This window comes from Ambystoma mexicanum, chromosome 11 (genome assembly GCF_040938575.1).
Source record: "Ambystoma mexicanum isolate Mex_15411 chromosome 11, UKY_AmexF1_1, whole genome shotgun sequence".
NCBI classification, from domain to species: Eukaryota; Metazoa; Chordata; class Amphibia; order Caudata; family Ambystomatidae; genus Ambystoma; species Ambystoma mexicanum.
Genome location: NC_090934.1, coordinates 1,024,030,231 through 1,024,052,021, shown reverse-complemented (window position 1 = coordinate 1,024,052,021; position 21,791 = coordinate 1,024,030,231). Strand labels below are relative to the sequence as shown.

The 21,791-nt window shown below is 45.9% G+C and overlaps 1 protein-coding gene across 9 annotated transcripts in view; it reads left to right on the top strand.

Annotated features, from left to right (window-relative positions):
* MEGF11 (multiple EGF like domains 11) overlaps positions 1-21,791 on the top strand; it is a 2,301,522-nt gene that overhangs the window by 1,791,304 nt on the left and 488,427 nt on the right. The window lies entirely within an intron of this gene.

The following is a 21,791-nucleotide window of genomic DNA, read 5'->3' as shown; positions in this document are numbered from 1 at the left end:
CAAGAAGCATGGAAAATGCTCTCGTGAACACCTGTGAAGACTTGCTCTTCAATCTGAACTGTAATCTCCTTTCTGTCCTCATTCTCCTTGATCTATCCTCTGCTTTTGACACGGTCAACCATGGCATCCTGCTATATAGTCTCTGTGACAACCTTGGTATTACTGATCAGGCCATGGCCTGGTTGACCTCCTTTCTCACCAACCAACCATCTCAGGTCCAACTGTGGTCTTTCCTCTCTTCTATTTCTCTCTCTACTTGCGGTGTTCCCCAGGGGTCTAACCTCTCTCCATGGCTCTTCAACCACTACCTGGCACCTCTTGCCCACCGCATCGCTACTTTCTGCTCCAATTTTCAATGTTATGTGGATGACACTCAGCTCTCTTTCAGGCTACCCTCTGCCACCTCTGCTTCTTCTCTCATACCAGACTGTCTGGCCACAATTCAAGAATGGTGTGCCGCCACTGATCTCTGCCTTAATGCCAGTAAGACTGAGATTCTCTTCATTGGGACTGCCACTCAAAGCTTTCATTCTTTTTAGCGAGTTTTCCTTCTATTTTAGTAGCCCTTCTAAAACATAAGGCAAACTGGCCAAAAAGAATGAACACTTAAGCAAAATAAACGCAGTAATACTGCTTTCAACACCGATTGAAAGCAGTATTCTATGTTTATTTTGCTCTAGTCTGTGTTCTTTTTGGTTCCACCCACACCTCCACCCGATTGGCTACCGACAGCGGTCTTTTGCAGCCAATCAGATGGACGGGAAGACTAAACTGCAGCGAAAACATGGACACTCCAGGTTCTTCCCCAGGGACCCGGAGAAGAGGCTAAAAATCCTGAGACTCCGGGGAAAACCCAGAGGTTAGGCAGGTATGAGTGTCACAAGTTTACTTGCTGCCCTTCATTGAGACACTGAACGAGCCATTAATGTCAGTCAGGGTCAGTCCGTCTTCAAACCCATTTGTCCAGGGAGATACTGGTCGGAAGCATCTTGCTACCCATCCGACCCGATATTGTGTACATCAAACCCTGTTCCAGAGAGTCTAGCTGTAGGGGCTGCTTTTGTGGGCACATCCCCTGTGCATTTCCCACCATCCCACCAGAGAGAGAGAGTCCAAGAAGTTGTTATATTCTTGGGGCAGAAAGGCCTTATCTGCTATTAACTCCACCTGCACTTCTTTTGAGATGCTAGTGGTGAAGCAGGCGGGCATTTCCACCTGATAAGCAGACACTATCGCTCAAAAAACAGGTGAACGCCACAGCCTCCACCACAGCTTATACAAATAAGCTCATCAATGCCTGCAAACCCTTCCTCTCACCCTCCAACTGCATCACACTAGCCAGAGCGCTAGTGCTCTCGAAAATTGACTACTGCAACACCCTCTTTCTCGGCTCCTCAGAATGCAATTTAAACAAACTGCAGGTGCTTCAGAACAATGCCCTAAGAGCTGCTCTGATTATCCCACGACACTCACACATCTCTAGCTTCAGACAAGATGCCCACTGGCTCCCTGTACGAGACAGAATCTCCCTCAGATCCCTCGTCATTGTTCAACAATGCCTCTCCAATGACGCCCCCAAGTACCTGGTAGACAAGTTCTCCAAACACACCTCTTCCAGACCAACCAGAACGTTGTACTCACACTGCCTCTCCATCCCCAAATTCTCTCTGAAAAAAGCAGGCGGATCCAGCTTCTCGGTCCTAGCAGCCAAACAATGGAACGCTATACCGCTGAACCTCAGAGCAGAACCTTCCTTTTGGAACTTCAGAGCAAAAACAAAGGCCTGGCTCGCCAACAAGAATTCCACCACCGTCTGATACACTTATTAATGTACTTGTTCCTACGTCGACCAGCATGTAACCCGTTCAACTGCACTTGCTGTTATTATCATGCTCATCTACATTCTTGTATGTATATACTCTGTTGTAACCTCCTTTAAGTCTTTGGCGCCCAGTTACCTCAGGGTTTGGCGTGCGGTATAAATAAAGAAATTAAACTAAACTAAACAGCGTCACATGATGGCATGGAGATAGGGAAATACCTGCTCCCGGTGGGACTGGACAAACATGATTGTGTAACCAGTCGTGGCGTGGTTAAACAACATTCTTGTATGCGCACAGCCAACTTCGTGCAAGACTTGCCTTTTGAGGGGATCAGTCCTTTTGAGACTTGTTTGTATGAGAGCCTAGAAAAGTCAAAGTCTCCTAGGGTAAAATCTTTAGCTTGTCTGCACTGTTGTCTTCCTCCTTTTCAGCCGGCAGATGGCGTTAGTGTCCCTGTTCATTCACCCACAGGTGATGCGGTTATGTAGAAGGTCTGCAGGCCCAACATCCAGGGCCGGTTCTAGGATTTGTGGGGCCAACTGCCGAAAATTAAGTGCAGGCCCCTTAATTGACATTTGATAACATCACAGGAAGTGACATCATAATGAGCACTACATATATAGGCAGCAGCGAAAACATGGAGACAAAAATATATATATATAAGTATAAAAGGTACTCACCTTTTCAGCCCAACAATTTATAATGAAATATTCCAAAGAAAACAAAATTCAAACATGAGACGTACCCTTTAATGACACTTTTATGTGTTCTTGAGGGTAAGCGTCTGCATTGGAAACATGACAACCAGGTGTGACATCCTAGTGGCTGAACACTTGAGCAAGCAAACTTTTTTTCAATGCTGGCCTCAAAAACACAGAACCGGGTTTGCATCTACCTGTTGAAAAAAAGCAGGTGGACACTGTCCATGCACATGTATCGACCTGTGCCCTGAAAATGAGTACAGGGCCAGAATCAGAGAAAATATCCCCTCTACTCTCCAGGATGACAACCGCTCTTGTCACATCCTTGGTAAATATTCATGGCTGTCTTGCAGGCTTCATTTATAATGTAAGGAAAATGTTACATTCTACTTCAACGCTTTTTGGCTTGGTAAATATAAACATGCGGAAATAAGGCACGGTTTTGTGCAATATGTTTAATTGTGCTAGAGGAAGGCACAGATTTTAGGCAGATGAGTGCTGCTTTGCATGTGCTTTCAAAATAAAAATGCCCCTTTGCAGTTCTTAGCACAACAATGGTCTCTTAAATAGGCCATCAATAGTAAATTGCACCCACTTTAAATGCTCTGCTTTAAGAAAGAAAGTGATCAGCAGTGCTTATGAGCCCCCCAGCGCATATTGGGCCGCTGGGAGGGGTTGGTGGGTGGACGTTTGTTTCTCCAGAGTCGCAGCAGGAGGTTGGCAGGTGACAAGTTGCCTCATCAGAAGAAACAAAAGGGAGCCAAACCTCGAGGGAGAACAGCCACATTTGAAAAAGATATTCCGGCAAGCTTCCCGTCGATCATGCATGCTGCAGCGTGTACCTCCCGTGAGCTCAGCGTGCTCTGCAGCAAGTTTAGGTACTTTGAACACACGGCCCACGCTGCAGCCTGCAAGAGGTGTCATCGGCACCCTCAACGCAGGGCCTTGGCAGGCGCAGGGCCAAGTGCAACCGCACATGCTGCACACGCCTAGCGCCGGTCATGCCAACATCAACAGGACAAGTGTACCCCCCCCCCCAACAGCAGGGCAACTGATAAGGCCAAGACCAGTGCAACGCTGCTCCCCAGCACCCCGGCCTCAATACACTTTATCCTTGAATTTCATGAACCCTCTGGATCATGACTCCAGGGTACTGCCTCCCATTCCTGCAAAGACCATCCTCCCTCCGTTCCAGTGCCTCCGCTGGAACGGCTTCTATTAAAGGAAGTTCTGCTGCAGCTGAAGGGAGCGCTGCGGCTTGTCTCATCAGCAGAGGTCAGGCAAGGCTGGTATTCCCACTGCTTCCTCCAACTAAAGAAGGATAGAGCTCTCAGGCGCCTTCTGGACATAAGTCTTCTGAACAAGATTGTTTGAAAAGACAGATTCAGGGTGGAGCCGCCTGCTCAGACCCTCAAAGCACTGTCATTGCAAGACTGGCCTGTCTTTTTAGATCCCAAACATCAGTGATACCTTTGTGTTGGGCGGAGCGGCACTCAGTGCCTGTTTGCGATGCTCCAATGTGGCTTTACTTCAGCCACTGTGTGTCATGCTGGTGGTGGTGGCCCATAAGCACATAGGTAAGGTGCACATCTTTCTTTCTTTTGACGACTCTCAGCCGTGTGCCAATCTGGATGTGCTTTTCCATCAACCTAAAGAAGTCCTTTCACATGACTCAGCCCATTGGGGCAGTCTTGGGTAAGAAGCGGGCATGGCTTTCCATTCCCTACTGAGAGTGACATGCATCCAGTCCACACCAGCATCTTCCAACCAAACTCAGACCTCCCAGCTTAGGTTTTCCTGAGGACGCTGGGGCTCATGGCATCCTGCATCTTCATAATTCCATAAGCAAGACTGTGGGTACAGTTTCTGCAGTAGTCCCAGAAGAGTCGTTGGAACCAGATCATGGGGGACATATGGGACATTATGTGGGCCATCCCTCATCTCTGCAAGGACCTGCTTTTTTTAGGCACTCATAAAAACCTCATTCCGGGGACCCCATTCTGTCAGTTGTGACCTTGATGGGATGGCAGCTCATCTACAAGGTCTTTTAGTGATTTGTCTGTGGAAAGACCAAGTGAAGTTCTTCCACATCAACTTGCTGAATCTCAAGGCAGTATGTTTAGCATTTCAGTCATTATTGCCATCAATCACGGGCCCGGCTGGTCAGAATCTAACGGACAACAACACCATCATGCACATCATCAAGATGGGTGGTGCGGCTTTGCTTAAACTGTGCAGGAAGGCTGTGCTTGTGTGGTTTTGTGTGATCGTCAACGAGATGGCACGGTCTTACCTCACTGTATGTATTAAAGTAGGTAAATGGGCAGAGTAATCTCTCATACGTCACACACGCATGAACTCTGAACGGGAACCTTGTGGGGAATATCTTCACAATGCTTGGGGTTTCCCCAGATTGATCTGTTTGCTTTCAGCCAGAACTGGAAGTGCAAGATCATGCTACCGCAAATGTTCCCTTTGGAAGGGGTTGCGCTGGTGATTCCTTGGGAGTTTGACTCGTAGTGCAGCCCCCCCCTTTACTCTGATTCCTCTGTGCAGAAGAAGGTGAAGGAGAGTGGTGAATCCATTAACCCATTCACTCGGGACCTGATACACAGTCATGCTGCTTTACCTGCCTGGCTAGATCCCCTGGAAAGAGGATGCTCTGATGCAGGCTTGCAGCAGAATCCTTCCCCTCGCCAGAATGCAAACATGTGTGCCTGGCTATTGAGCCCTTGAGGCATCAGGATTGGGATCTCTCTGAGGAGATGCTTGGTGTCATGTGTTGTGGTGGGTGCCTGTCCACCAAGTCCATCTATCCATGCCACTGCTGTGAGGTCCCAAGTCGCGGTTGTGACAGGAGTATTGACCAGTTGTGGTGCCCCACTGGTAAAGCTCTGGAATATTTTCTGTCTTTAACAAAGGTGTCAAGTGCTGGTAGTAGGGACTGTAGGGATACAGAAAACAGTCCCCAAGTGCAGGGGTTGTCAGGAAGGCAGAGCAGGTGTGCGACTGGCGGGTGAGGGGACCTGGGCCCGAGATCAGAGGGTGGCCAGGTAACCAGTGCAGTTTCGGTTTCAGCCAGGAAGTCTGCAGGGCAGAGGAGGAGAAAAAGAGAAATGTTTTGAGGTGCTTCCGGAACCGGAGATGATACTCCTCAAGTTTCAGGGAGGCTGTTCCAGAGGGAGGCCCCAGCCAAAAAAAGAGATCTACCACCAACTCGTTGCTTGGAGAAGTGACTGACCATGAGGGAGTTGGAGGCGGATGAGCGAAGAGCTCGAGAAGCAAGTTATTTAGGAAGAGAGAGTTGAAGGTATTGAGGCCCTAGGCCCCAGAATGCCTTTTGGACATGCAGAGGGTTCTGAACTTAATCCTCACAGCCACTGGGAGTCAGTACAGAGATTTCAGTCCTGGAGAGATATGATCCCTGGGCTTGAGGCCAAGGACAAGTCTCGCAGTCCTGTTCTGGATGAGTTGCAGAGGGCGGAGAGTAGAGGCAGGCAGATTTAGAAAAAGGCTGTTCCAATAGTCCAGCCAAGAGAGAACCAGAGCTCTGGAGACAGTGAGCTTCTGGGGGAAGGAGAGGAAAGGAAGAATACCTCTGAGGAGGTGCGGCTGGTAGTGTGACTTCTTAGAGACGTCAGAGATGTGAGGAGAGAAGGAGAGTGTGGAGTCAAAGATGACCCCAAGGTTTTTTGCCTCACAGGTGGGAGCAGGAAGAGGGCCAAGAGAGGCCGGCCAGAGAGTGACAGGAAAGGAGGGAGTGGGTGTGCCAATGAGGAGAATCTCAGTCTTACTAGAATTAAGGCAGAGATCATTGGCGGCACACCACTCCGGGATGGCGGACATACTGTCAGAAATGAGAGAGGGAGAAGAGGTGGCTGAGGGTAGCCTGAAAATGAGCTGAGTGTCATCCACATAGCACTGGAAGTTGGGGCAGAGTGCGGCAATGCAGTGGGCAAGAAGTGCCAGGTATTGGTTGAACAGCCAGGGAGAGAGGTTAGACCCCTCGGAACACCACAGGTAGAGACAGAGATAGAGATAGAGATAGAGATAGAGGAGAGGAAGAACCCAAGTTGAACCTGGGAGGGTCGATCAGAGAGGAAAGAAGTCAGCCACGTCAGGGCCTGACCAGTGAGCCCCAGGTTATCTTGGAGACGGTTGAGCAGGATGGTATGGTTGACCGTGTCAAAGGCAGAAGAGAGATCAAGTAAGATGAGGACACAGGGGGTGTTGGAATCAAGGTTGGAGAGCAGGTCTTCACGGATGTCGAGCAACCAACAGAACAAGAATCACAGAAGCCGGTGAGTCAAACAATGTGTTCTGATTCTTTGCACGAGCACTGGCGGGAACTGTATCCAGTCCAATCTTTACTTGCGTAAAAGCAGAAACAAACTGAAGTTGTTTGTTATATTTTTAACAAGGGAACAATCGAAAGTAGCACTCATGTGTGATTGCAAATGTCTCTTTTACTCGACTGAAGGCAAATGCTACGGGAAGACATTAAGCCCTTAGACCTTATGAAGAAGTAGTCACATGTCTCTTATTAAGCAGAATGAGCAATGTGGAACACCATTGTCAAACACGTAAAACCTCTAAAATGTGTAAAGATGGGGTTGTGTGTGCCTAATTTTGTTTTCCAAGTAAAGAGTGAACTTTACCTCTTTATTCAAACAAATAATTGTTATTCACAAGAGAAGTCAAGTATTTAAATACTGTATCTGCAGTTGAAGACAGCACAAGCATTGCCCAAGCCAAGAGAATTCCCCTATTAATATTGAAAGCAGCCTTTCTCAAAGCCCGTAAGCGGTCTAACACTTACTGTGAGCCCAATAGCAGTTCAATCCTGCCTAAAATAGAAGTGTGCGATCATTAACTGAAGCCAATAGAGTGGCACCAAGGATTCTGGGTAATTATAAGGGTAGCAGTGGCAAATAGATTAAGGCAAAATCGGGGAAGGGAAACCTTGCTGCTCACATAAAATACTGAAGTTGTCGTGGTTGTAAACAGACAAGAGAGGCAAAAAGGCTGCCCCTTTGGAAAAGATATTCAGAGGAAGAGTGCATTGCCTGACTGAAGGTGTTGCAGTGTCTTCACGTGACTGTTGTCTATAATTGTCTTGAAATACAAAGTACTGTGCTATATCTGGTTGTCAGTAGATGCAAGACTTCCGTAGTTCCAATGCAGTGAATTCTATGAGGCCAAGGAGAATGGCCCCGTGGCAAACTGTGGCAAAAGTGAAGTTGTTGAAGTAGAAGTAACAGAGCTGTGAAGCCATCCTGACAAATATACCTATTGTGAATTCTAACTTGAATAAACTAAGCATTACTGTTAAACAAGATTATGGGCCTCATCACGAGTTGGGCGGTAACGCTGGCGCTATCTGCCCTACCGCCAAACCCCCCCGGCGCTATTAGCGCCGGATCACGGATTTGGCGGTAATGCAAGTCCCCATTCCCCACTGAGCCCTTTCGGGAATGCCCCATTCCCCATTGGGCTCAATGGGGAATTTTCGCGCTCATACCACTGGTGGATATACCACCGGTGGTATGAGCGCAAATTTTCAGCGGATTTCGCCCCAGCTCAGAGCTGGGGAAATCCGGCGGTAATAGCGCTACCAATGGATTTATGGGTTACCGCCAAACTCGTGATGAGGCCCTATGTGTTCAATTGCCATTCAATAAGTGTATTTCCTTTTCGAACTGTGCCAAGTATTCTTGGAATCCTGGAAGTAGTAAAAGGGCAGAATGGCTGAGAACAATAGATAGATGAAATAAACACATAAATAAACCACATTGATGCTATTCTAGGAAATGGAAAGTGTTTATTTCAACAGAAGAACGTTTATTGTTGTTGGAAGTGTGGTTGACGGATCTTTACCTTAATATTGACTCTTCCAGAACTGAACAGAGACTTTGCTAATTATGTGGATTTCCTTATCCATGTTTTGATAACATTGAAGCTCAATACACCTTGAATCCTGTGGAAGGGAGTTCACCCAGGTTGCTAGAAGGTTATCAAAACATTGTGAATCTCACTGTTGCTGGTAATTGAATTGGGATATATTTTCTTTTGTATTTGATGTTTAGTGTGAGGGACAGTGCTCCTGTGCTAGTGTTTCCCCTTAGTTTTATTAGGTAGGGAACCCACAGTAGAGTAGGGGAAAAGTGAGGCATTTTGATATAATTTCTACCTTAATAAAATGGCATTTGTTGAACAATTATAAAACAGTTCTCCGCCTCGCATTGCTGACCGTGCACAGCTAGTAGTAGAGGATTAACGGAGCGTTGGAGGGGGGGGGGAGTATAGTCTGGTGTTTCGCAATACATTTGCTGCACTCATATCAATCCCTAAGACATCTCTGTACTGATTATAAAAAGCTCTGTAACACTGCACCCTTTTTATGCATCCATCCTGATCGACTCACCAGGTCCATCTTTCTACATTGCCTGTGGAATCTTTTACTTACCAATTTGTTCGATATCAAATTATCTCTCTTGAACAATCCAACTGTCGCTTTTGCCTCACACCTGGCATAGTTGAATCATGAAAGCATTTGGTAACTGAATGTTTGGTGTTGGAGGGTGCTCGGCCATGTTGTTTTGGGAAACATCTAACCACACTTCATACTGTTGGTATCGGACCTTTCTGGCATTTATGTCCAGCTGAGTGCACAACCGCTTGTGTTATTGCAGTTGTTGGGTTCATAAACTCCTTGAACTTAGAATCAGTCACAGCAAGGTGAATCCCGGGCCTTTCATTTTTAAATGTCTGATTTTATACTGCTGTTTCTCTATCCTGTACACGGTTTGAAATGAATTTGAAATTAATTGAATTGATTTTTTCACTTTCATGAAATGTATTAAATAAGTATACGTTGTATAAAATTCACATGTTGTTATTATGCTGTTATGTATGGATGATTTAAGGTTGATTGTAGCAATCAAATAATAATAATAAAAGTATTTAAAAACGAAATATTGTCTAGAAACTGCCCCAGGTACCCGCATGCAAGTATAATTAGGCAGTGCTCAGCAGCGGTGTCCAGTTAAAGTACCAAATTCAAAAGGATAGAATGCCAAAGGTGAGAGTCAATTTGACCCAAAACAAAAGGGTTGAATTTTTTTAAAAAATATTTGTTTTTTTGGGTTTCCGTTTTTGAAAAAAAGTGTTTTTTACCACAAAAAGGGGGCTTTTGGGGGCAGACCCCCAACAAAAAAAATAATAAATTTGACCCTTTGGTTTTCGGTCCTTTTGATTCGACCAATTCGATCCTTTGCCTTCAAAACTTTGACCTAGAACCCTCAGCAGCCCCCAGCCCCTCAAGCTAACATTTACTGTGCCGCCCATTCGCCATAATTCTGCCACCTGATGCCAGCGCGTAACCCATCATTCAACACAAAGATAATGATCTGTAACTCCAGCATGACCGGCTACTCTTAGGACTTGACTGCAAACTAGATCGGACCCACCTCAGCTGTGGTTACATACTTGTAATTGAATTTGTAGTCTACGTTGTATTCTTGTACTTACCTGTTGATTTGCTCTGTGATTATGTAACCTTGTAATATGAAAGCTTAAAGTATTCTTGTTTTCGCGCCCTGATACCTTCGGGTCTGGCGCGTGCTACAAATAAATAAACAAACAAACAAACACAGGACGTCCTCCCTTGACGAGCATCAACTACCTGCTTGTTCCATAATTGTCGACCATTTGTGTAGCCTCCGTGAATAATGGTGGCACGAGGTCTTCAGAACTGTACAAAGAAAGGAAGTATGCCTGTCAGTCTGTCCTGACAGATTCCCCACGCTGTAGCATTATGGCCAGTCCAAGGAAGCCCATCCTGACCGTGCTACCCCAGCCTTGTGCCGCGCTTTATCACGAGTGCCAATAATAGCAGCAGCTCATTAGAGGCCGCCGCTGAGGGGAGCGACATCATTACCTGGGCAGACCCGGAGATGTTGCGTGCTAAGGGCAGGAATACATTACCCGGTGCAGGGCCTTGTAAAGAACTGGCAGAGGCCCCTGACAGCTGTGCAATGCTGATGCTGAGGTCAGAAGGCTCTTAGTACTGCCATCATAATATATGGGGGGTTTTGCATGACATTACTTTACACTGGGGACATTTATGGAAAGGTTAATTATGGGTGGCACATGCCCAGAAATGAATAGTTAAAGACACTGAACGTGCGTGTACCCTCTGGTAGGCAATGCCCCAGGCAGATGGCACTGTTGATCCTGTTTCTACAGCTGCAGGCTTTGGTGCACTTGGAAATAGCCATTCTCTGTTTTGATCACTTCCGGGTGCGACCTGTCTCTTTAGGAAGCGTGCCCTGGGTGTGAAATCTTCTGCAACGTGACCTTAGATGCCCTCTGTATGTCACCTACAAACAGGGCGCCATTTTCCCAGGCATTTATGCTTCGGTTGAGAAAGTACACGAATTCTGTTTTCTTGTTACTCTCATGTGCATGGGGGGCGCACTGCTTCTGGCTCCCAGTCAATGACAGCACAGCGAGAGGTGCGCTCACTTTGACATCCGTGCAGAGACTGCTGATGCAGGTTCGAATCCCCGCAGGGCCAAACTCAGCCTTTCATCCTTCTGAGGTCGATAAATGAGCACCACACACCGTGGGTAAGCAGCGCTCAGATGCCCGAGGGTTTGTAGCACTATATAAAAAATGCAAAACAAAAAAAACTAAAAATGAAACGTGAGGGGGGAAATAAGTGAAAGTTAACCTGATTGCTAAAAATCCTGATGGTATGTTCAGTCCTTAGGTTTCAATCGCAGCTGGTTCTAGGGCACAGGGCCTTGAGCATTGATTAAAGGCTTTCTGGCCTTAGCAGTGGTGGCATGGAACTACCAACAGAGGAGTCATTCACTATAGTGACCCGGAGGCTGCATGCAATGTCTCATGGTTGATGCTCCCCATCTGAAATGTGATCTGTGCTTCTAGGAGCAGATTGTGAAGGGATTTTTCCAGTGTATGGATATCCATGGCTAACTATGAATGTGGCACTATGGGCAAGCTTGTGTAAGAGACCACCTCCAAGACTGGCATAGAGGCTCTTGCAATAGTTCAGCCTGGAATACACTTTGAACTCTTGTTGTCTCAGCCAGGGTCCGACTGGGCCATTAAATTGTCTCGAACACCAATGAAAAAGTGGCCCACAGTTTCAAAGGGCTATTCATTCCTTTTGTGACACCATTTCATTAGTAACCAAGGGGGAGTTTTGTGATACAGTGTGGTGCAAATTGTGCATTTTAAAGAGTATTTATTCAGCAACACTGGTCAAAAGTACTAGCCGCAAAGTGAATGAACTCATCAAACTGGCCCAAATTGGCCCAAAAACGGGCTCACACCAACATTTTGTGTTTTTGGTTCTGCCATGGGTCTATTACCATATAGGCCAGTCCAAACCTGGTCTCAGCTGCCTTTGTTTGTTGGTGCATTGTCTGTGCCAGCCACCATGCAATACCGAGAGGTTCACTGCTCAATGGGACTCATTATATTACTATGGAAATGACAAAAGTCTTTGCAGGCTATGCCAATAACCTGTCACCTGTAGGTTCCAATCAGATCCTTGGAGCGGTTGTATCATTCCACCCCAAAATGCCACCATTTCTATATTGGCTCGTGCTTCCAGCATCTTTTGGCTAATTTCAGCAACTCTGCTCAGCCTATCAACAAACTTCTCAAATGCACTTGTCTCATTCAAAAATCGAATCATTTGCAAGGAAGCCAGTCGTTGTTTAATCAATTAATAACAGCGCTTGAGTAAACCTATTACGTAAGCAAGTCCATTGCCCCTGACATGACTGTACACCATAAAGTATGGTGTCGCGTTGGAACCTCCTGGGTCAAGTCAAACAAAATGGGTAGCAAAAGAAAACGTAATATCCCTAACCACTGCGTAAGGGATTTCCGACTAAACACCAAAACATCTACTCAATATCAGTAGAAGCATCCTCCCTTCGGACCACTAACACATAAACCAAAAATCTCCAAATTCCAGCAAACACACCTCACACCTACCAAATACAACACCCACACACAACTACAACAGCAATCCTAAATCCATACAACACATTGCACACGTCCTCCAAAAAACCACTCAATTACAACACGCACAATTCCAACCTGGTGTTACTGACACACAAAATAAATCTATACAGACGCACACACCTGAACGCCCACCAACCCATACCACCTACAAGCAAACCCAAAACAGAGTGGCCAATGCACACACCCGAACGCCTACCATCCCACACCATCTAGAAGCAAGCAAACCCAAAACAGAGTGGCCAATGCACACACCCTAACGCCTACCATCCCACACCATCTAGAAGCAAACCCAAAACATAGTGACCAACGCATACACCTGAACGCACACCAACCCACACCACCTAGAAGTAAACCCAAAACAGAGTGACCAATGCACACACCCAAACGCCCACCAACCCACACCACGAGAAGCAAACCCAAAACAGAGTGAACAATGCACACACCCGAATGCCCACCAACCCACACCACCTAGAAGAAAACCCAAAACAGAGTGACCAACGCACACACCCGAATGCCCACCAACCCACACCACCTAGAAGCAAACCCAAAACAGAGTGACCAACGCACACACCTGAATGTCCACCAACCCACACCACCTAGAAGCAAACCCAAAACAGAGTGGCCAGTGCACACACCCGAACGCCCACCAACCCATACCACCTAGAAGCAAATCCAAAACAGAGTGACCAATGCATACACCCAAACACCCACCAACCCACACCACGAGAAGCACACCCAAAACAGAGTTAACAATGCACACACCCGAACGCCCACCAACCCACACCACCTAGAAGCAAACCCAAAACAGAGTGACCAATGCACACACCCGAACGCCCACCAACCCACATCATCTAGAAGCAAACCCAAAACAGAGTGACCAACACACACACACCCGAACACCCACCAACCCACACCACCTAGAAGCAAACCCAAAACATACGGACCATTTCCTCCCATCTGAAACTTCCAACAGAACAGTGAAAGCACGCTTGCGCTCTCCCCTGCCCTCCCACTAACAATCCACCTCTCGCCCCTCTTTCTTTTCAGATGCGCCAGAGTGCCTGGAGACCCAGGAAGTGGCAGTGCGGCACAGTATAAATCACATTAACATAACATACCATATTATGCCATCACGAAATGAGAACCCCACGAAGATCACCTTTGTATGCAATCCCTACACACATCACATGAATAAACAAAAATGATGTAGTAATTCTAACAAGGAAACTGTTCTCAACCAATTCAATAACAGATCTTGGTATTGCACAACTCAAGGTTTTTTTCCTTTATCGACCTCTGAAGGATGTAAGCTGCCAGTCTTGCTGGGGTGCGAACGTATCACATGCATTTACCACAGCTCCTCTTTATTATTATTATGGTATTTATTGAGCGTGTACTTAGCTTCGAGAAGCAACGGAGCACGCCACAGAGCTATACAACAATCCAGATACGTAACTGAGTGCTTTTCAGAGGTAACAACAGAACAGATATACAGCTGGGGGATACATAGGGGCACAGAGGAGGGGCACAGGTGTACCGGGTGGTGGGGCAGAGATGGGTGGGTGGCGTCTAGCGAGTCGCGTGGTACGAGGGGCGATGTGATGGCCTAGGGAGGTGCCTGAACTCATGGAGCTATGTGTCCTAAACTTTGAGCGAATTCCTTGCATCACAAATTGCAACCCATCAATGTATGCCTTGTGAGCAGCCCACAAAGATGCAAGCCCGGCCCCTGCCATTTAATCAGCGTGTGCCAACATCTTTTCTCACAGTTGCCATGCCCCTTGCCCCACTATTTAATCATATGCACATCCCGTGACGTCTAGTATGCCTTTAGAAACCTTGTCCCCGGCAATTATTAATTTTAATCCGTCGCAAGGTGATCTCTCTTTTACCTTCAAGGATTGTCCTCTGCGCTCTGTGCATACATTAATCTATTTAGAGCGCAGATGGGCCGCAACCGCGACCCTGTTTGTGCTCAAACAGAAGTTCAACCTTCAGCCGCAACTTAATTTCTCATTAATGTAACACATTTAACATAACACTATCGCCCGCTAGCGGCATCACCGTAATGCATAGCATGTGTACGGGACACTGGATGCTGATGTGGCCCAAGCGCCTCATCATTTATTGCCACAGGCTCCTCATTGTGTCTCCTCAAGTGTGCAAAACTCCTCAAACTATATGGACAAGGCAATAGTGAGGCCTTCAGCAGGCCATGTCAGGGGGTTGCGGCCGGACACTCCAGATGTTTGCTCTGGCTTTTAACATGGGTAGCGGAATGTTTCAACCACGTGTGCTCCATCGAATGCTGCATTATTGCCGACACCCCAACCAGAAACAAAAAAAATCTTGACCAAACGCATCTATATGTAACACACTATAGCAACATGATAAACCATGGTTTTATCGGTTTGCCTGCCTATACTGTATTTCATTCAAAAAAACTGCCAGACAACTTTATTTGAAGAGTTGAAACAAAATACCTTTATTAAAATAGGAACAAAACAAACTGTGATGATGTTCAGAAAGAACATGTCGGGTAAACATAATCAGCCTCGTTTTGAGTTTGAGGAATTGCTGCCATACTCGGTTACCCTTAACCGAGTATGGCAGTCATTTATAGTGGAATACGAGTGGTGGTAACGCAGAAATTCCTTAGACTCGAAATGCGGCCTTATTCCATATGTAAAATATGGTGCAGTAAAAAAGTGGCAGCAATTCTGCCATGATAAACCCGCTGATTTTATGACTTGAAGAGGAGGATCAACCTCCACCATCAAAGAGGAGGACCTACCTCTGCCATCGAAGAAGAGGATGGAGGATCTACCTCTCGAAAAGGAGGATCTACCTCCACCATCGAAGAGGATCTAACTCCACCATCGAAGAGGAGGATCTACCTCCACCATCATAGAGGAGGATCTACTGCCACCATCGAAGAGGAGGACCTACTTGCACCATTGAAGAGGAGGATCTACCTCCACCATCAAAGAGGAAGATCTACCTCCACCATCGAAGAGGATCTGCCTCTACCATCGAAGAGGAAGATCTACCTCCACCATTGAAGAGGAGGATCTACCTCAACCATCAAAGAGGAGGATCGCTGATATCCCCAATGCCTTAACAAACATAAAATGTTTCTCTCCAAAATTATATGGACATCAAATCTATTGCATAACATATGTTGACGATCTGGTTTTGATCGACTCTACTCAAATAGGGCTTCAGCGACTTCTATCAGGTTTACAAAAATATATGGTGGAAAACAAACTGCGAATTAATGTAAAGGAGACAAAAATCATGAAGTTCCGCCCAGCAAAGGGAAAAATAAATCAAAACTTCAAGTGGAAGATTGATAATGAGGTAATTGAGGAAGTCGCTGAAATCTGCTATTTCGGAGTAATGGTAAACAGGTCGATTTGAGAAACAAGCTGGGTACAACTAATGGAAACGTTCTCCCTACAAGGAGCGAGAATCCATACTTTATTAAGAAAGTTCAGTCTAATCCCTGTTCGGCAGTTCTACAAGCAAAAAGTAGTCCCTGGTATCATCTTTGGAGTAGAAACAGGATGGAACCTAGATCATAAAATTTGGACACAACTAGAGGGAATATTCTGGCGGCGAGTATTGACTACCTAAATACATATCAACAATCATAATTAGGCACAAACTTGCATTGGAAGAACTATATGGTTCCGTCGTCTGGAAATCCCTTGTGATTCTACACAAAATGGTAATTGCCAACCCAGAACCAGCATATAAAATATTAGCGCCTGGAGACACCATAGCCTACACTGGATTACTTAAGAAATGGACGCAAAAGCTTGAGGCAGTCCTGAAAGCAGCTGACACCCAGATGGCAACGTTGTTAGATCAGCCTCAAAACGTAAAAAAGAAAATAAAACAGTGGTTTTGGATTCAAAACTTGTCCAAATACAATAAAATACCAACTGCTCTGGACCTTGGACTTGTAATGAATCGCCTAGACAACATGCCGCAATATCTGCAAAAATTTCCCTCTCGCCACCAACGCAATGGGTTTCTAAGATTGCTCTTAAATGCTTACAAGACGAAGCAGATGCTAGTGGTACATCATATGGAAACATCAAATGACAATGTATGTAGATCCTGTATGGTCAGTATAGAATCACTTAAACATTTAATAACAGAATGTACTGCACTAAAGAGCCAAAGGTCAACCCACCTGAGTGAATTTGCTCCGGTAGGTGGAAACATGGACAAATGGTGGCTCAGGATTTTAGGCAGAAGCTCGGTGCATCTGACATGCTCAGTAATAAACTTCCTGGACAATATTTGGAGCAATCAAGAAACGAAATGAAATAATTATCTATTTAACAGATTAGGTGGTTACTGTGATAAAACATTGAAATTAAGTCCTTGAGTCGATGTAGTGAAATGCTGAGGAAGTTGTTGTTTTAATGAAATGACAAGAAATCTGTTGTGACAAAAGTTTGAATTAAACTAAATGTTACAAATAAAAAAAAAAATTAAAAAAAGAGGAGGATCTACCGCTACCATCGAAGAGGATCTACCTCTACCATTGAAGAGGAGGATCTACCTCCACCATTGAAGAGGATCTAGAGGAGGATCTACCTCTACCATTGAAGATGATCTAGAGGAGGATCTACCTCTACCATTGAAGAGGAGGATCTACCTCCACCATCGAATTGGAGGATCCAGAGGAGGATCTATCTCCACCATCAAAGAGGAGGATCTACCTCCACCATCAAAGAGGAGGATCTACCTCCACCATCGAAGAGGAGGATCTACCTCCACCATCGAAGAGGAGGATCTACCTCCACCATTGAAGAGGAGGATCTACCTCCACCATCAAAGAGAAGAGGAGGATCTACCTCCACCATCAAAGAGAAGAGGAGGATCTACCCCCGCCATCGAAGAGGTGGATCTACCTCCACCATCAAAGAGGAGGATCTATCTCCACCATTGAAGAGGAGGATCTACCTCCACCATCATGCTGCACGGGTAGTACATTGCTCAGTTCAACGCCAAAAGTCAAATTCAGCAGTGTGGGGAAAGTATCAGTAAGAAAATTGGTGTCCCTTTTTTACTGCACGGTCAACCTTGCAATGAGGCCCAATGTTTTTCATGAAATGCATGTTGAAGGTGCATTGAAAGTGATTACACTTGACAATTTTCAAATGGTTCCTACTGACTCCAGTTGCTGACATATGGGGTTTTGTGCTTCTGAACTGCTATTAAGAAACCTTTCGTTATCTTTGTCCATCACTGTGCCCTGCACCACACTCCATATCCCTGTCCATACATCTGCAGAGAGTGCCAAACAAGCTCCCCCTCTTTCACCTGCTATTCACCAACTGCTTTCCTTCATCACTCTTTCTTTTTCTTTTGCCCTCTCTTATGACTGCCCGTCATTCCTCCACTTCTCACAAACCATCTTTGCAATATATATGCCAAATCAAACACTATTGGCATTTTCATTGCTTGTTTTGTTTTTATGTAGCACTTCTTACGGTGATCTCAGGTTTATGCACAAACAGTTTTGACACGAAAGTGGACTGAAGTACAAAGAGAAGGTGATGTTCCCAGAATCCCAAAATGTTGCTAATGTGGTGATCCAAGCATCCCAAGTTCAAATGTATACACCTGCGCCCCATCACAAACACAATGTTTGGAGATTGCCGGAGCCCAGCCCCGGCCCACTTAACACCCACTTAAAGACCTGGATATAATGAAGATTACCAGTCGGTAATCTGAGCATCATCTGGTGTTCCTGTGTACATCCGAGAAATCTCAGGCCTTTACTGATTAACCAGTGGATGCCTGTAACGGTGTTTCACTATGGAAAGGTCAAAGCTTTTGGCTTTGCAATGTGTGATCTGTGTGATGCTAGAATAAGAGACTTAAATGCTTTAAGAGAGTGGCCACATTGACTGAGCCCCACTCTCTTGCTTAGTTCATGGAAGCAAAGAAGGCAGATAATAGCTGCATCTCTCAAGCGAGCTGAGCGGTGGGACCCTCTTTGCCGCGGGTCAGCGCTCCGGAATCAGGCTCAGAATGTTAATAACTGCCTTTCTATTTCTAATTAAACCTCAGCTTAGACTTGCCGGGGAGGGTGATGGCATCCACGCCGCCTCTTTGCTCTCTTCTAATTGAGACGTTAAGTATATTTGGCACTTGCCAGTCAAACGCTCTCCGTATGTCTAGGCCCCCAAACCACGAGGGAACGTGCCCCTACCACCTGCCAAGGGGATTTAGAGCCCAGTGTCGCGGCCCACGGGTTGAAGGCTGTGATTCCTCTAAATGTCTAAATGCAATATTGCTCTGACTGGTTACAGAGTGTCAAAGCTTGTGTGAGGACATGCACATTCCATCGCAACTTATTTTTGGACACCACTTTTGCAAGCCATTCACTAAGGAGCTTATTTGAAGGTTTGAACATCTATGAAAGTCGGGATTTCTTCTGGACAGACTCCTGAAAGTGTGAGTGCAGCCCTGACCTTCCCATGCCAAAGACAGGACACCGGCTTCTGCCTGAAAAAGCCCAGTAGGACTGGTGTAGAATCAGTCCTATGATAGGACGGTACCCACCCAGGAGGCCTTGGCCAGAATCAAGCACATGTTAGGGTGGAGCCTTTGAAGCAGCGGTCTGCAACCTTTGACTCTCACGATGTTTTGCATGGCAACTCCCTTTCCCCCTTACCACCATAGTCCACGGTGAGGTGTTCTAGGAGCCGTAGTCCAAAACATCTGGAATGACACAGGTGGCAGATCCCTGATCTATAGTGTCAGGCAGGCTGAAGAAGCAGTGGCAGCCCGCCACTATTAGTGGGGGTGCAGCACCCTCGTCTGAGTGCCCCCCCACACCCGAGTGATAGGCAGCACAGTCCACCCGTGTGCTGTATTTGCATGGGATACTGTGCCTCTGAGCAGTGGTGCATCCACCAATGCGCTTTTCAAAACATTCAGAGCCCACACACGTAGTACTTAATAATCAAGAAACAATGGACTCAGTACTGCACTAACAGTGTAGACACACTGGCTGACAGCAGAGGAATCCTCTGAGATCAGTCAGCATATGTGGAGAGGAGGGTCATCCGGTCCTCCATGACAGCACGAATCTGAATGGCGTGAGAATGTGTGGATAAAACTGCGCTTTTGTGTGTGTGTGTTTTTGTGTGTGTCTACCCACATCCCTACAATTACTGGTCCTGCTGAGAGGGGTCCCTGGATTTAGGGATATGAGCTGCTGTGGGCATGGCATTGTTTTCATGATTAACAATTGATACACAGTACTATGATTCAATGGCAAAGCAAACATAAGTGTTACATGAAGTGCTATTTTATGGCTCGGCTGGCCCACATTCAATGTTGGCCAGTCTAGCCACTTAATAACACTTATCATGTTTGCTTTACCCTTGATGTACAATAACTGCATCAAGGATAGGCTAGTTTAGCCACATAATAACACATCATGTTTGCTTTACCCTTGATGCACAATTACTGTGTATCAAGGGTAGGCAATTCTAGCTTTGTAATAACACTTATCATGTTTGCTTTACCTTGGTACACAGTAACTGGCCATCAATGGTAAAGCAAACATGATAAGTGTTATTACAATGCTAGAATGTCCTACATGAGTGCTGCCAGTCTGCATATACTTTCCTACTGTGCATGGCATTTTTTGCTTAGCATCAAGGCTAATGCAAACATGTTAAGTATTCAATGTAGGCCAGGCTAGGTACATCACAAGTTATGTGTGCTGTACCCTTGATGCCAAGTAAAAAATGCAATGCCAAACTAAGAACGTATATGCAGACTGGCACTTCTAGTGTCAGTCTGCATATACTGCCTTAATGTGGCCTCAAATGTTTTACTTGGCATCAAGGGTAAAGCAAACATAAGTGTTATTATATGGTTAGCCTGGCCTATGGTGTCAGTGTTCATTTACTTTCTTACTGTGGCATGGCATGTGTTCCTTATTAGTTTGCAACTAGGGTAAAGCTAACATGAGTGTTATAACGTGACTAAACTTATTAACATGAGTGGCTCCAGACTGGCTATATATTCTGTGTGTGTCATGGCATTGTTGTATTTTGTATCAAGGGTAAAAGCAAACATAAGTGTGATTAGGTGGTACACTTGCCTATGTTGGTATAGCCAGTCTGGATATGCTTTCTATCTGTGGCGTGGCTTTTTCTTACTGGCTGGGAGTCCTTGTATGGTAAGGCTGGTCTACAATGGGGCAGCCTGCATGGTCATGAATGGGCACAGTCAGCATGAAAATGTGGTGTGTACTTGCTGTGTTGTGTGGAAAGGCATTGTGAAAATGCGTTGGAAAATGGCCTGAAAACTATTGATGAATTGCATGTATTCATGTGCTTTTTTCATGTGCTTATATACAAAACTAATTTCAAACTGTGGGGCTTTTTACCCAAACTTTCACAGAAGTTCTCTAAAAGGTACCAACGTAACCCATCATTTTAAACCTTCTATTGGGGGGAGAACCTCGCCCCCTCCCAAACAACCACCCTTCTTTGTGTCCGGCTGCTTCGCTGCCTTCAGTCGCTCCTGCATACGAGACACAGACATTTACAACCATTAAGTAAAAAAAAAATGGACCAGCCGCCACTGTGAGGACGAGGCAGCCATGCCAGCAGATCTGTGTATCTCTGAGCAGCGTTAAGAGGTTGCATGGCTTCAACCACAGAAAGGACCTTCGAGGCAGAGTATTTCGTTGCTGTACATGGCAGCAGGTTGCCATCTTTGGAGGTTCCCACTGTTGACTTTTCTTCTTCCCCACTGTCCGGACATACAACACGAAGGAGCGATTCCATGCAGCACCTTTGTGACGGTGGAAGTAGTGCTTTTATCCTGTGACCCTGCATGGATCAACAGCTACTGAAGCCGGTAAACAGCCGAATAGACCGCAAGACAGGCAATACTGGGACAACATTTTCGGAAGGATATTATGGAAGTGCCTTCATAGCAAGGGAAGTGCATGTACTAGATGGAATATGTGCCCCCAAAAAATGTAGGCAGCTGGGCTCGAGGGTCTGCCCATCTCCAAAGACATTGGACCTCATTATGACAATGGCTGTAGCCGTGCCAGTAAATAACGGCACGGCTGCTGCCGGAGTCATTTTTTTTCTGGCACCCAGGAATGGGCAATTACCGGCGCATTAGAGCCCTGGCGGACCCAGTAATT